At 33.3% G+C, this 12,959-nt stretch overlaps 1 pseudogene; it reads left to right on the top strand.

The window, feature by feature from the left end:
- The first annotated feature begins 273 nt into the window (after positions 1–273).
- On the top strand, positions 274–908 carry LOC132014631 (60S ribosomal protein L7-like; annotated as a pseudogene).
- The last annotated feature ends 12,051 nt before the right edge of the window (positions 909–12,959 follow it).

Below are 12,959 nucleotides of genomic sequence, written 5' to 3'. Positions count from 1 at the left end.
CTTGTACCAATATCAGTTCATCAACTTTAACAAATATACCCCAATAATGGAAGGAGAAACTAGAGGGGCAGGGAGAGAGCACATATGGAGACTCTCTACTTGCCCTTAATTTTTTAAAACCCAAACTGCTTTAAAAAATGAAGTCTATTCCTCTTTTCTGGCTGGAACCACGGGAGGGTGCAGAAGAGAAGAAAAAGAAGATTCCTGTTGTGCTAGAAACCCTTAAAGAGAAGTGAAGAAATTTCAGAGTTGAAGATCAAGCATCTGAGGAAGAGGTTTGCTCAAAAGATGCTTCGAAAGGCAAGAAGGAAACTTATCTATGAAAAAGTTAAGCATTACCACAAAGAATAAAGGCAGATGTACTGAAATTTGAATGGCGAGGATGGCAAGAAAGGCTGGCAACTTCTACATATCTGTGGAACCCAAATTGACATTTGTCATCAGGATCAGAGGTATCAATGGTGTGACCCCAAAGGTTCGAAAGGTGTTGCAGCTTCTTCACCTTTGCCAAATCTTCAATGGCTCCTTTGTTAAGCTCAACAAGGCTTCAGTTAACATATTAAGGATTGTGGAACCATATATAGCATGGGGATACCCAAACCTGAAGTTGGTGAATGAATTGATCTACAAGCATAGTTATGGCAAAATCAACAGGAAGCAAATTGCCCTGACAGATAACACATTGATTGCCTGATCTCTTGGTAAATATGGCATCATCTTCAGGGAGGATCTGATTCATGAGATCTATACTGTTGGAAAACATTTCAAAGAGGCAAATGACTTTTTATGGCCCTTCAAATTATCTTCTCCACGAGGGGCAATGAAAAAAAAAAGACCATTTTGTGGAGGGTGGAGATGCTGGCAACAGGGGAGACTAGATCAATAGGCTTATTCAAAGGATAAACTAAGGTATCTATATGATTATTTTTGTAATCTTGTCAGTTAATAAAGGACTACTCTCAAATGGGGGGGGAAGTATATTTGTTAAGAAAACCTGTATTGGAACTACTGCTTTCTATTTCCCGTATATTTTTTCCATCTTCAATTTTTATTGTTATAAAAATTATTTCACAATTAGGAATTTTATCCAACAATGAATAACAAAATAACAGTGTCCTAAGAAAACAATTATTCCACTTTTCAAGATTCATTTACTTATTTATTTATTTGATAGAGAGAGAGAGAGCAAGCGCACAAGCAGGAGAGCAGCAGAGGGAGAAGCAGACTCCTCACTGAGCAGGGAGCCAATGCAGGTCTTGATCCCAAGACCCTGGGTTCCTGATTTGAGCCAAAGACAGATGCTTAACTAAATGAGCCACAAGGCACCCCCCAATTATTCCTCTTTTAGAGAAAAAAAAATATTCTGGAGTGAGTAATCCTGTATGATAAAATGGACTTCATCCTCATCAAGAGCCTAACTGTCCTATTTCAGCATCCCAGCATGTGGTTTCCCTTATCAAGCCAATCTGTACCCAAGATGACTTCAATGTTTAATCACATTCACATTTTATTGAATGAAACAAAGGAGAGGATAAAATCAGCAACAACCAAAAAGGCTGCCTATCTGACCTGTGAAAACTCTCTTTGGGCAGCCTACAGAGATGTTCCACAGAACACTCTACATATATATCACTTGCAAGACCTTAGTGACAATGTTGTATTGCTCTAAGGAAGCTGAAGAAATATTTTTCTTAGCTGGCTGTGTCGTTACTCAGAATAAAATTGTGGATCTCCTAAATTAAACACCAGTAAGGCCTATTATGTGTCTGGAATCTGCTGATATAGCAATGAGTCAGGCAAACAGGATGAATCTGTTTCAATTTCAAGTGAGCTTACCCTCTGAGAGAAAAAAATTAATTAAAAAATTATATCAGTCTAAATTCTACATGAACAATAATATATGCTAACATATATTATTGTCCATACAAAGGTATATATATAAATATATGTTAATATGTATATATAAATATATATGTATAAAAACATATATGAATGTCCATATACTTTATATGCCTATATCCTTATAAATACAAAAATATCCTTATTATATATGGAAAATAAATACTCTGACAATTATACAACACTCATAGTTACTAAATGCAAAGGAAAAAAATAAGAAGAATATGTATCATAAAATGACTGAAGGGCTGATTTTGTTAAGGCAGGTGAAGAGGGACTTCCTGAAGAAATCACATTGGGTTCAGTCATGAATATTGAGAAGGTGGGAATCATGCACAGATCTGAAAGAGCTTTCCAGACAAAAAGGTCAGCTAGTGCAAAAGAACTGAGTGCATGAAAAAGAAATAAAGGCCAAAATGGCTGTCATGTATGTAGTGAGCAGGGATTTGAGAGGGGGGAGATGACATCACAGCAGCGCACGGCAGCTAGACCAGAAAGGCCTTGTAAGAAATGATACATTTGGGGCATATTGCTAGGAATAATAAGAATCATTTGGAATGTTTAAACCAGAGACATGTCATTATTTTATTTACCCTTAAGAGAGCTTGCTTTGGTGACTCTGTACGAGGGAAGCACAAGAATGAAGAAGTGGCACCTGGATGGCATAGCTGGTTGGGGGTGGACTCTAGGTTTTGGCTCAGGTTTTGATCTCAGTGTTGTGTAATCAAGCCCCACATCAGTCTCTGTGCTTCACATAGAGTGTGTTTGATATTTTTTCTCTCTCTCTCTCTCTCCTTCTGCCCCTCCTGCTTGTGCTCTTTCTCTAGAATAAATATATAAATCTTAAAAAAAAAAAAAAAAAAGAAAGAACAAGAAACCATCAGTTGACAACCACAGTACCCCAGACAAGAAATAATGACACATTAGAGTCATGGGAGTAGAAAGAGTTAGCATTTATATATTACTTCTAGTATTTTTTTTTCAGGAGTAGTGGCAGTATATATTTTAAACTATCACTTAATTTCACCTTTTGTCCCCACCTCTTATAAATAAAATATTAGTATTTTTACTTAATGTAAAAAGCAATGATTATTATTATTTTCTCCATTTTTTTAAAGAACTCCAACATGCTGTTTTTTTTTTTTTTTTTAAGATTTTATTTATTTATTTGACACAGAGAGAGATACAGCGAGAAAGAGAACATAAGTAGGTAGAGTATGAGAGGGAGAAACAGGCTTCCTGCCCAACAGGGAGCCTGATGTGGGTCTCGATCTCAGTACCCCAGAATCACAACCCGAGCTGGAGGCAGACACCCAAGAGTCACCTAGGTGCCCCGCTTCTTAAGTTTTTAATATTACAAAATAATATATACCTATAATAAACTATGAGGAACAATATAGTACACACTCAGGTACCCACTGCTTATTTTAATAAGTCAAAATTCAAAAGCAAGATTAATTTTTTTAACATGCTTCGATTTTATTCTCAAAAGACCAGCTGAACAAAAATTACCATGAATTGTAGCTAATCATGTGTATGCATGATACATATACATATCATAATTATAAAAAATTATGATATGTATATGTAGTAGTTAAATTATGATATGTATATGTAGTAGTTAATAACATATTTAAATTAATAAGTACATATATTTCCAACAAAAGGTACATATATATGTACACATATATTACCTTCGGATATTTATATACATTTATATAAGTAGTATCACATTGTGAATATTCTTCTTTTCACCAATATTAACTTTGTGTAATTCATAAATGAAAATATATAAAGCATATGTTTAGGGGTGCCTGAGTAGCTCAGTGGGTTAAGCCTCTGCCTTTGGCTCAGGTCATAATCTCAGGGTCCTGGGACCAAGCCCCCATCGGGCTCTCTGCTCAGATTCTCTGCCTACTTGTGATCTCGGTCTGTCAAATAAATAAGTAAAATCCTTAAAAAATAATAAAATAAAGCATATGTTACATACTCACCTGGTGGTCAAGAGTATGCTAGTAAATGTTTAACAACCAGCTCTTTAGAGGTGGTTTAGGATAATTTTGACAGAAAAGTTGATACTTTCTTTACATTAACAAGCAAGATGAAAGTGAAATAACAAAGCATTCACTTCTTCACTCACCATGCATGTGATTTCTTTGTTGAATAGTTTTCAAGTATTGGAAAGACGTCTCCTCAAAAATTTGTGGGCCACTCACAAAATGATGATTGAAGATATGACCAAGCTTTAAGTTTAAACTGTATTATTAACATATTATTCAGACCTCATTTGTCGCATTTACCAATTTGAGTTTGCCAAACTCATATCAGCAACACCAGGCTGTGACAGCCATGCAAAGCCCAGATCTACATGCTCTCCAAAGCTGGTACAGATGTGACAATGGAGGGAAAGGTACAAGAAGAACCTCCCAGAAATTAGAACTAGTTATAGCCAGATGACTTAACCAAGGTGTATACTCTTCATGACAAGAAAGTCTCCGCTGTTCCATGAGAGTTGGAATTTAATATTGATCAGTAACTGTGAGATATTTTACTCTTCCATTTCTAAAGGAACTTGTATTTGTGATACATTGTGGGTGGATAAGCTCACATATAACCTCAAAATTCTGAACTTTAGGCTGAATGTAGTAAATAATATGTCTTTATTGTTTCACATAGGGAGTGGAAGGTTTTTTGTTTTTGTTTGTTTGTTTTTTGTTTTTATTTTTCCCTTTATGTAGATGAGATGGCTGTGCAGAAATACTTGGGAAGGGAATGGATTAGACGATTGAAGAAGTTTTAGCTATACCCCAATAAACATGTTTCATTTTTCTTTAGCGATTAAGCCCTCAAATATTTTATGGGGCATATGTTTACCTAGAAAAAATATGTATATGCTACATTCCTCAGCTTCTCTTATAAGTGTGGGGCCATATGCAATGTGTCTGAATTCTGTCCTGTGGGGTGTGAAGTAACTTTAAAGAAGTGAAATATCTGTAATGTGTTCTCAAGGGAGAAGATGAGTATTCTTCCTCCTTCTCTTACTTTTTGCTGTTTGGACCAGGCATAAGGATGCAATATCATGGACCATGTGGATAAGGGCAATATCTCTGGGTTGGTTTAAACTTTAAACACTTAGGGAGAAGGAGCAATGGGAGGAGGCAGCCTCTGTGGTGTGTCTTCTGAGTCCAGAGCAGTGACAGGGAATGCCTCAGGGCAGTTGGTCATTAAATGCTGTCTTCAACTTGTCATCCTAGCACAGATTTTGTGCTACACTAATAATACCTGGAGGAAACCAGCAATGCTTGTCAAAGAGAATACAGACAGGTTAAAAAAAAAAATTAAGTTTTCCTTCAATTTTCTCAGTTACATCTACCTCTGAAATCTCTCTTATCTGCATTATAGCAACTCGATTTTCACAAATATATGAATTCAAAACATTATTTAATGTCTCCAGAGATTTTTCAAGTTGTTAGATGCTGCTAGAGTTCCTGCAATTTATGCTGATTTTCCCTTTTGTATCTAGATTCTCTTCATTATTGATTTTGAGGGAGGGAGCCAGCAGACTGTGGTAGACTGGTACTCTCTTCATAGGAACCCAAATAAACAAGTGTGTATATTTTCTGTCTTAAACAAACAAACAAGAAATCAAAACAAAACAAAACAAAAAACAACAACAAAAAAAGGAACTTGCTTAAGAGTTTGAAGAGACAGGAGAGGCTGTTATGTTTATCATTCCTCTTGAGTTACTTTATTGCAAACTTTTGAGAGATATTTCAAATACGAAAATGAAATAAAATTTGGAGAGTTACCTCATTATCAATTTGATCAAGTAATCCTAATTGCAATTAGTTTATTTAGGCCTGTAAATATATCCACATGAAAAACAGGACTTTAGACATATATTGAGTCATAAAACCCCAGAAAGGATTAAGAAAATTTAATAAGGGTGCTTTCATATAATTTCAAATGAGTTTTGTCATGGTTAACTGAAAAACTATTAGTACTGTAAGTGCTTATAGTTTTCCTGGTTAGTACTGTGTGGATTGTAAAAGACTCCCTGCCTTACAAAGTCATCTCAAATATTTGATTGCTTGAAGGTAGTTAGAGTTTATAATAATAGTAATAATTTCAATTCCTCAGTTTCTATTTAATATAAATAAAAGCTTATGTCCAATATTAAAATGTAACTAAAATTAGTTCTTAGTTATATAAGATTGCCTAAATTTTATACTGTACTATTTTTCCATTTTTTTAAATTAAAAAGAAGGAAATTTTTACTTTCAATTTATTATGGTGTCATATAAATCTAGAAAGCAAGCTTTCCTCCCAAGTTAAAAATAATATTTAACTAGATACCTTTAAGTGTTTCTGATACTTTCGAGATTTACCATACTTGTATGAGTAAGAATCCAGAATAAGTATTTCCTTCAACACAAGGGAAAACTAATAAAGTTTTGTTTTTACCATGAGTCTGTGAAATAAGAGACTCAATCCCTTTGTAAATAATTTTTTATGAACTTGTTTTTAATTTTTTAAGAGAATTCCAGGTATAAGAAAAATTACACAGTATTTGTCTGTCTTCAGCTGACTTATCTCACTTAGTATAATGCCATCACATCCACATTGTCACAAATTGTGATTTCATTATTTTCTATGCCTAAAAAATGTTGCACTGTGTATAGGCACTGAAGTTGCTTACCTTGGCTATTACAAATAATGCTGCAATAAACATGGGGGTGCACAAATCTTTTTGAGTTAAAAGTTCTTTTTCTTCAGGTAAACACCCCAAAGTGGAATTGCTAGATTGTATGGTAACTCTATTTTCAATTGTTGGAATAACCTCCATGCTATTTTCCATAGTGGCTCACCAACTGACATTCCTACCAACAGTTTCCTTTCTCCACATCCACAATGACACTTGTTATTTTTTGTCTTTTTGTTGATAGCCATTCTAATAGGTGTGAGGTGATATCTAATTGTGGTTTTGACTTGCATTTCCTTGATGGTTAATAATGTAAAGCATCTTTTCATGTATTTTTTGGTCATCTGTATATCATTTTTTTAGTTTAATTTAATTTTTTTTTTTAGTGTTTCAAGATCCATTGCTTATGTGCCAGACCCAGTGCTCCATGCAATACATTCCGTCCTTAATACCCACCACCAGGCTCATCCAACCCCCCCTCCAGAGCCTTGTTTGTTTCTCAGAGTCCAGAGTCTCTCATGGTTTTTCCCGCCCTCTTATTTCCCCCAACTCACTTCTCATTTCCATCTCCCAGTGTCCTCCATGTTATTCCTTATGCTCCACAAGTAAAACCACATGATAATTGACTCTCTCTGCCTGACTTATTTTACTCAGCATAATCTCCTCCAGTCCCGTCCATGTTGATACAGAGATTGGGTATTCATACTTTCTTATGAAGGCATAATACTCCATTGTATATATGGACCATATCTTCTTTATCCATTCATCTTCTGCAGGGCATCTTGGCTCTCTCCACTGTGGAAAGTCGTGGTCAACTGTGGCCATTGCTGCTATGAACATTGGGAATTGTTGAAAAAGGAAAACAAAACTGGTGGCATCATGTTACCTGATTTCAAGCTTTACTACAAAGCTGTAATCACCAAGACAGCATGGTACTGGCATAAAAACAGACACATAGACCAGTGGAACAGAGTAGAGAGCTCAGATATGGAGCCTCAACTCTATGGTCAGATAATCTTTGACAAAGCAGGAAAAATATCCAGTGAAGAAAAGACAGTCTCTTCAATAAATGGTGCTGGGGAAAATCAGACAGTTATGTAGAGAAGAATGAAACTTGACCATCCTCTTACACCATACACAAAGATAAATTTGAAATAGATAAAAGACCTCAATGTGAGGCAGTAATCTATCAAAATCCTAGAGAAGAACATAGGCAGTAACCTCTTCGACTTCATCCACAGCATCTTCTTTCAAGACATGTCTCCAAATGGAAAGGAATCAAAAGTGAAAATGAACTTTTGGGACTTCATCAAGATCAAAAGTTTCTGCACAGCAATACAAAGAGGCAGCCCATGGGAGAAGATATTTGCAAATGACACTACAGATAAAGGGCTGATTTACAAGATCTATAAAGAACTCCTCAAACTCAGCACACACAAAACAGATAATCACTTCAAAAAATGGGCAGAAGACATGAACAAACACTTCTCCAAAGAAGACATACAAATGGCTAACAGACACATGAAAAAATGTTCATTAACATTAGCTATCAGGGAGGTTCAAATCAAAACCACATTGAGTTATCTGTATATCTTCTTTAGGAAAATATCTTTTCAGCTCTTCTGCCCATTTTGTAATTAGATTTCTTGCTTTTTTGCTATTGAGTTTCTAACTTACTTATATGTTTGGATATTAACCCTGTATCAGATATAGGCTTTGTAAATATTTTCTACCATTCAGTTGGTTGCCTTTTCATTTTGTTAATTTTTTCTGCTGTGGAGAAGCTTTTTAGTTTGAAGCCTTTTAGTCCTACTTTGTTACATTTGCTTTGTTGTTTTTGCTTTCTGAGTTAGATTCATTAAATAAATTATCACCGAGACCTATGCCAAAGAGCTTATTACCTATGTTTTCTTCTAGGACTTTTATGTTTTCAGGTCTTAGTTTCAAGTCTTTACTCCACTTTGAGCTCATTTTGTAGTGTATCATATATTATCATGGTCCAGTTTTATCAAAGGAATGTACCCACTTCTTCAAGGTTGTCCAATTTGTTGGCATATTACTGTTCATAGTAGTTTCTTACGACCCTTTGTATTTTTGTGGTATTAGTTGTAAAATGTTCTCTTTCATTTATTTGAGTCCTCTGTCTCTCCCTCTCTCACTCTCATAAGTATATCTAAAAATCTGTCAAATTTGTTTATGTTTTTGAAGAACCAGATCTTAGTTTAATTGGTCTTCTCTACTGTCTTTTTAGTCTCTATTTTTTAATTTCATTTATTCATTTCATTTATTTCAACTCCAATCTTTCTTATTTCCTTACTTCTACTAATTTTGGATTTTGTTCTTCTTTTTATAGTTTCTTGAGGTCTGAAGTTGGGTTGTTTATTTGAGACTTTTCTTGTTTCTTGTGGTAAGCATTTATCACTTTGAACTTCCTTCTCAGAACTGCTTTTGCTTCATCCCATAAATTTGAGTATGTTACATTTCCATTTTCATTTGTTTCAAGATATTTTTGTTTCTCTTTTGATTTCTTATTTGGCCTACTGGGTTGCTTAATAGCATGCTGTTTAGTCTCCACACATTTGTGAATTTTCCAGTGTTGCTCATGAAATTAATTTCTAGTGTCATACCATTGTGGTTAGAAAAGATGCTTGATATGAATTCAATTCTCTTAAATTTATTAAAATTTTTTCGTGGCCTAATGTGTGATCTATCATAGAAAACAATGTATGTGAACCTGAGAAAAAAATGTGTATTTTGTTGCTTTGTGATGGAATGTTCCATAAATATCTATTAATTTCATCTGTTGTTACATGTCGTTTAAAGCTGATATTTCTGTATTGATTTTCTATTTGGATGATCTATCCATTGTTGTAAGTAACCTCTACTTCTAAAGATAGGAGTATAAAAAGACTATTACTGTATTGTTCTATATTTCTCCCTTTGGGTGTTAATATTTGCTTTATATATTTTGATATTTTGGTGTTCATACATGGGTGTATAAATAGCTACAAATGTTATATTCTCTTGTTGTATTGACCTTTTTAATATTATGTAATAAAATTTTCCTCTTATTATAGTCTCTACCTTAAAGTCTATTTTGTCTGAGAGAAATATAGCTTTGCCAGCTTTCTTTTGATTTCCATTTGCATGCAATATTTTTTCCATCACTTTGCTTTGAGTCTCTAGTTCATTCCTTGTAAGCAGTATATAGAAATGTCTTATTATTTTAATCAATTCAGTCACTCTGTGTCTTTTTTTTTATTGAAATGTAGTTGACACACAATGTTACACTAGTTTCAGGTGTATGATATAGTGGTTCAACAAGTCTATATGTTATGCTATACTCACAATACCATTGTTGGTATTGGGTGGTTTTGCGTTCTTCTTGTTTGGAACTCTTCAGGTTTTCTAGATCTGGGTGTGTGTTTCCGTACACAGGTTAGGCAAGTTTTCACCCATTATTTTTCATATTTATATATTTTTTTCTTTTTCTTCTCTCTTATCCTGGGAGCCCTATGACATAAAGATTAGGTAATTTGATGTCTCACACATCCCTTAAGCTATCTTCACCTTGTGAATAAATTTGAAATTTGGCAAGCTTTTCACTCAATTGAGATCAGCAGGTTTTTTAAGTTTACTTGGCAAAGATATTTTATTGGAAGTCCTTGAACTTACATACATGCTTAAAACAATTTATAATTATCTTTTCCATTGAAGTTTTACTGACTGAGAGTTGGTTTACTGTACAGAGTATGATTTGGCAAGACCTGGACATTTTGTTCATGAGTTAGTTAACATTACAGTTTTATTCACATTTATTTTTAGCTTCCCTTGTATGCTCAACTTTATTGAAATGAATAATTAATTAAGTAAACTATTTGGCTGCTTGAATTACAAAAGAAAAAATAGTATAATGCCTGTTCGTAGTTATAATTGCTCTAGCAGTCAAGTATTGTATAAGTATTAGAAAAAAGAAAGAGTCTTAAATAAATAAAAGTACATGAATAAATTAGTGTGTTTCAATATGTTTATAGAATAGAGAAAATTTTCCAATTTCAGGATACTGAAAATGATGATGAGAAGTTGAAATAAAGGGTTCAACTTTTAGTTTTTAGTTGCAACTTTTAATTATTATTACTTTTGCTGTTTTTCTTTCTGTGTTCACCATTGGTAGTGAATCCTAGGGGTTGTCAAATCTTACATCTGTCAGTTTAAAAGAAATTCTAAAATTATCAACTTCATTTATCATAAAACTTCTACTATTTTAGTAAAGACATTTTCTTTTTCCTTTAATAAAGAAACCAGATAGCTTAATTCCACTAAATTCTGTTGCATTTTTATACAACCCCTGACTCACTGTCTCATCTGTTAAACAGTTATGACAGCTGACAAAATGCAATAAGGAAGTTGGAAAAGTGCTGGGAAATTAAACGTAAGAAATAATCAATGTCCTTGAGGTTTATCCAAGATAGCCCTTAATTCCAGTAGAATGAACTCTTGGAAAGTCATACCTCAACCTCTACTTCTAAAGATTTTTAGTGCATTTTTTTATTGTAATAATTTTCATATTTATATCATGTGCAATTTATATGTTCTGCTTGTTTCCAAATCTATACAAAATTATATTTTACTTGTATAAGTTTGTAGCCGATTTCTTTAAATTATTCTCTCTCTCCGCCCATTTACCCTCCACCATAACTTTTTTTCCTTCTTTCTCTCCCCTTTCTTCCTTCCTTCCTTCCTTTTTTCCTTCCTTCCCTTCTTTTTCTTCTTTTTTTATTCATTTCTTTCTCTCTTTTTTTTAAGTGTTCCAAATACACTTATTATTATTATTATTATTATTATTATTATTATTTTACACTAAGGCTAAGTGAAAGAGAAAACTAATGGAGAGGAACCTGGCCAAAATTTGCTATAATTTTTTGGCTACTTCTAGGCCTATAGTAAAGTCTGGGTTCACAAGATTCATTCTTCGGACACTGAACCAAAGCAGAAGGTAACATGGCATCTTTAAGCACAGGCACAAATCTGAAATCCTAAAGGCAATAATTATTAATTTGTACACTACTAATTTTTCATGTCTTCAAGATGGATGCATCAGTTTTCCCCAAATGTATTTCATTATCTGTGTTACTTTCAGTGTTTAGAAAAAATAAATTTACTGAATGTCTCTAATTTTACTAATTTTACATATGCAAAACCTATTTTAATTGACTCCTTACAAAAAAGTTGTGGTGAAATTCCCATGTTAACTGGTGAAGTAACAGACACACAGAGATACAAATTAGAAAAATTTCTCTACCTAGAAAAAACTGAACAGAGGATCAGAGCACTTTTGGTGGTAGAGCAATTCAGTGAGAACTACTATTGCTTACATGCCTTCTAGGCATCCAGAAATGTGATAGCTGATTTGACATACAGTGCAGTCAACTGGAAATTCTAGTGAGGCTGAGCTCAGTCAAAACCCTGGTAAACATGTTAAATTTGTTCCCAAATAGAAAACCTATGTCAAGAAAATGAAACAGTAATATTTGCATTCAGCATAGTGAAATTTTTAAAAATAGAAATGTTCAAGTGAAGTCTGAGTTTCAACCTTGCTCTGCTTCTAATTAATTGCATGATTTCCACTTCATTTCTAAAAATTAGTGTTTATATTTTTAAGAAGTATTAATACTATATCACAAGTTTGTTTAAAGAACTAAACAAAAAGCATATAACATAGGATTTATTGTATAGTTAACACTCAATAAGTACTGGTTGTTGTTTTTCTTTAAGTGACCTATATTGAAACTTCACAGAAAATATAATGACTCATGTATTTAAAGAAATTTTACAAGGACCTCAATAAACCTGGAGCTAAAATTTGTTTGTATATCTCTTTCTTTGATAAGAAATATATCCATATTTACATAATAGAATATTCTAACATAGGTGGAGTTAAAACACCCTACATAGAATATGTAGGAAGATAATATTGAAAAAAAAAAAGATAATACTGAAATAAGGAAAGTACAATGTTTAAATGTAATTCATAGTAACTTTATTAACAAAACCATTTTTTCAATTTGAAAATAGCACATTTTTCAATAATTGAAACTTTAAAAAATCTATGTATATATTTTAACATATCTGTTTATCAAATTTGTTTAAGTTTTTGCTTTCTCCATATATGTGTGTGGGTAACTAGTGTGTAAAACATTTTAATTAAATCATCTAAACTGAGAACATTTTATATGCTATTTGTGATTCCTAATATTCTGCATTGTTTATAAGCATGTGAAATCACCATTATCACTCCATAACCTTTTCAGAATAATCTTTTAAACTAATTAATGGGCAATTCAAACCTGGTTCTTTT

This window comes from Mustela nigripes, chromosome 1 (genome assembly GCF_022355385.1).
Source record: "Mustela nigripes isolate SB6536 chromosome 1, MUSNIG.SB6536, whole genome shotgun sequence".
Classification (NCBI taxonomy): Eukaryota; Metazoa; Chordata; class Mammalia; order Carnivora; family Mustelidae; genus Mustela; species Mustela nigripes.
The sequence above is the reverse complement of the archived record's forward strand: the minus strand, read 5'-3'. Positions and strand labels throughout refer to the sequence as shown.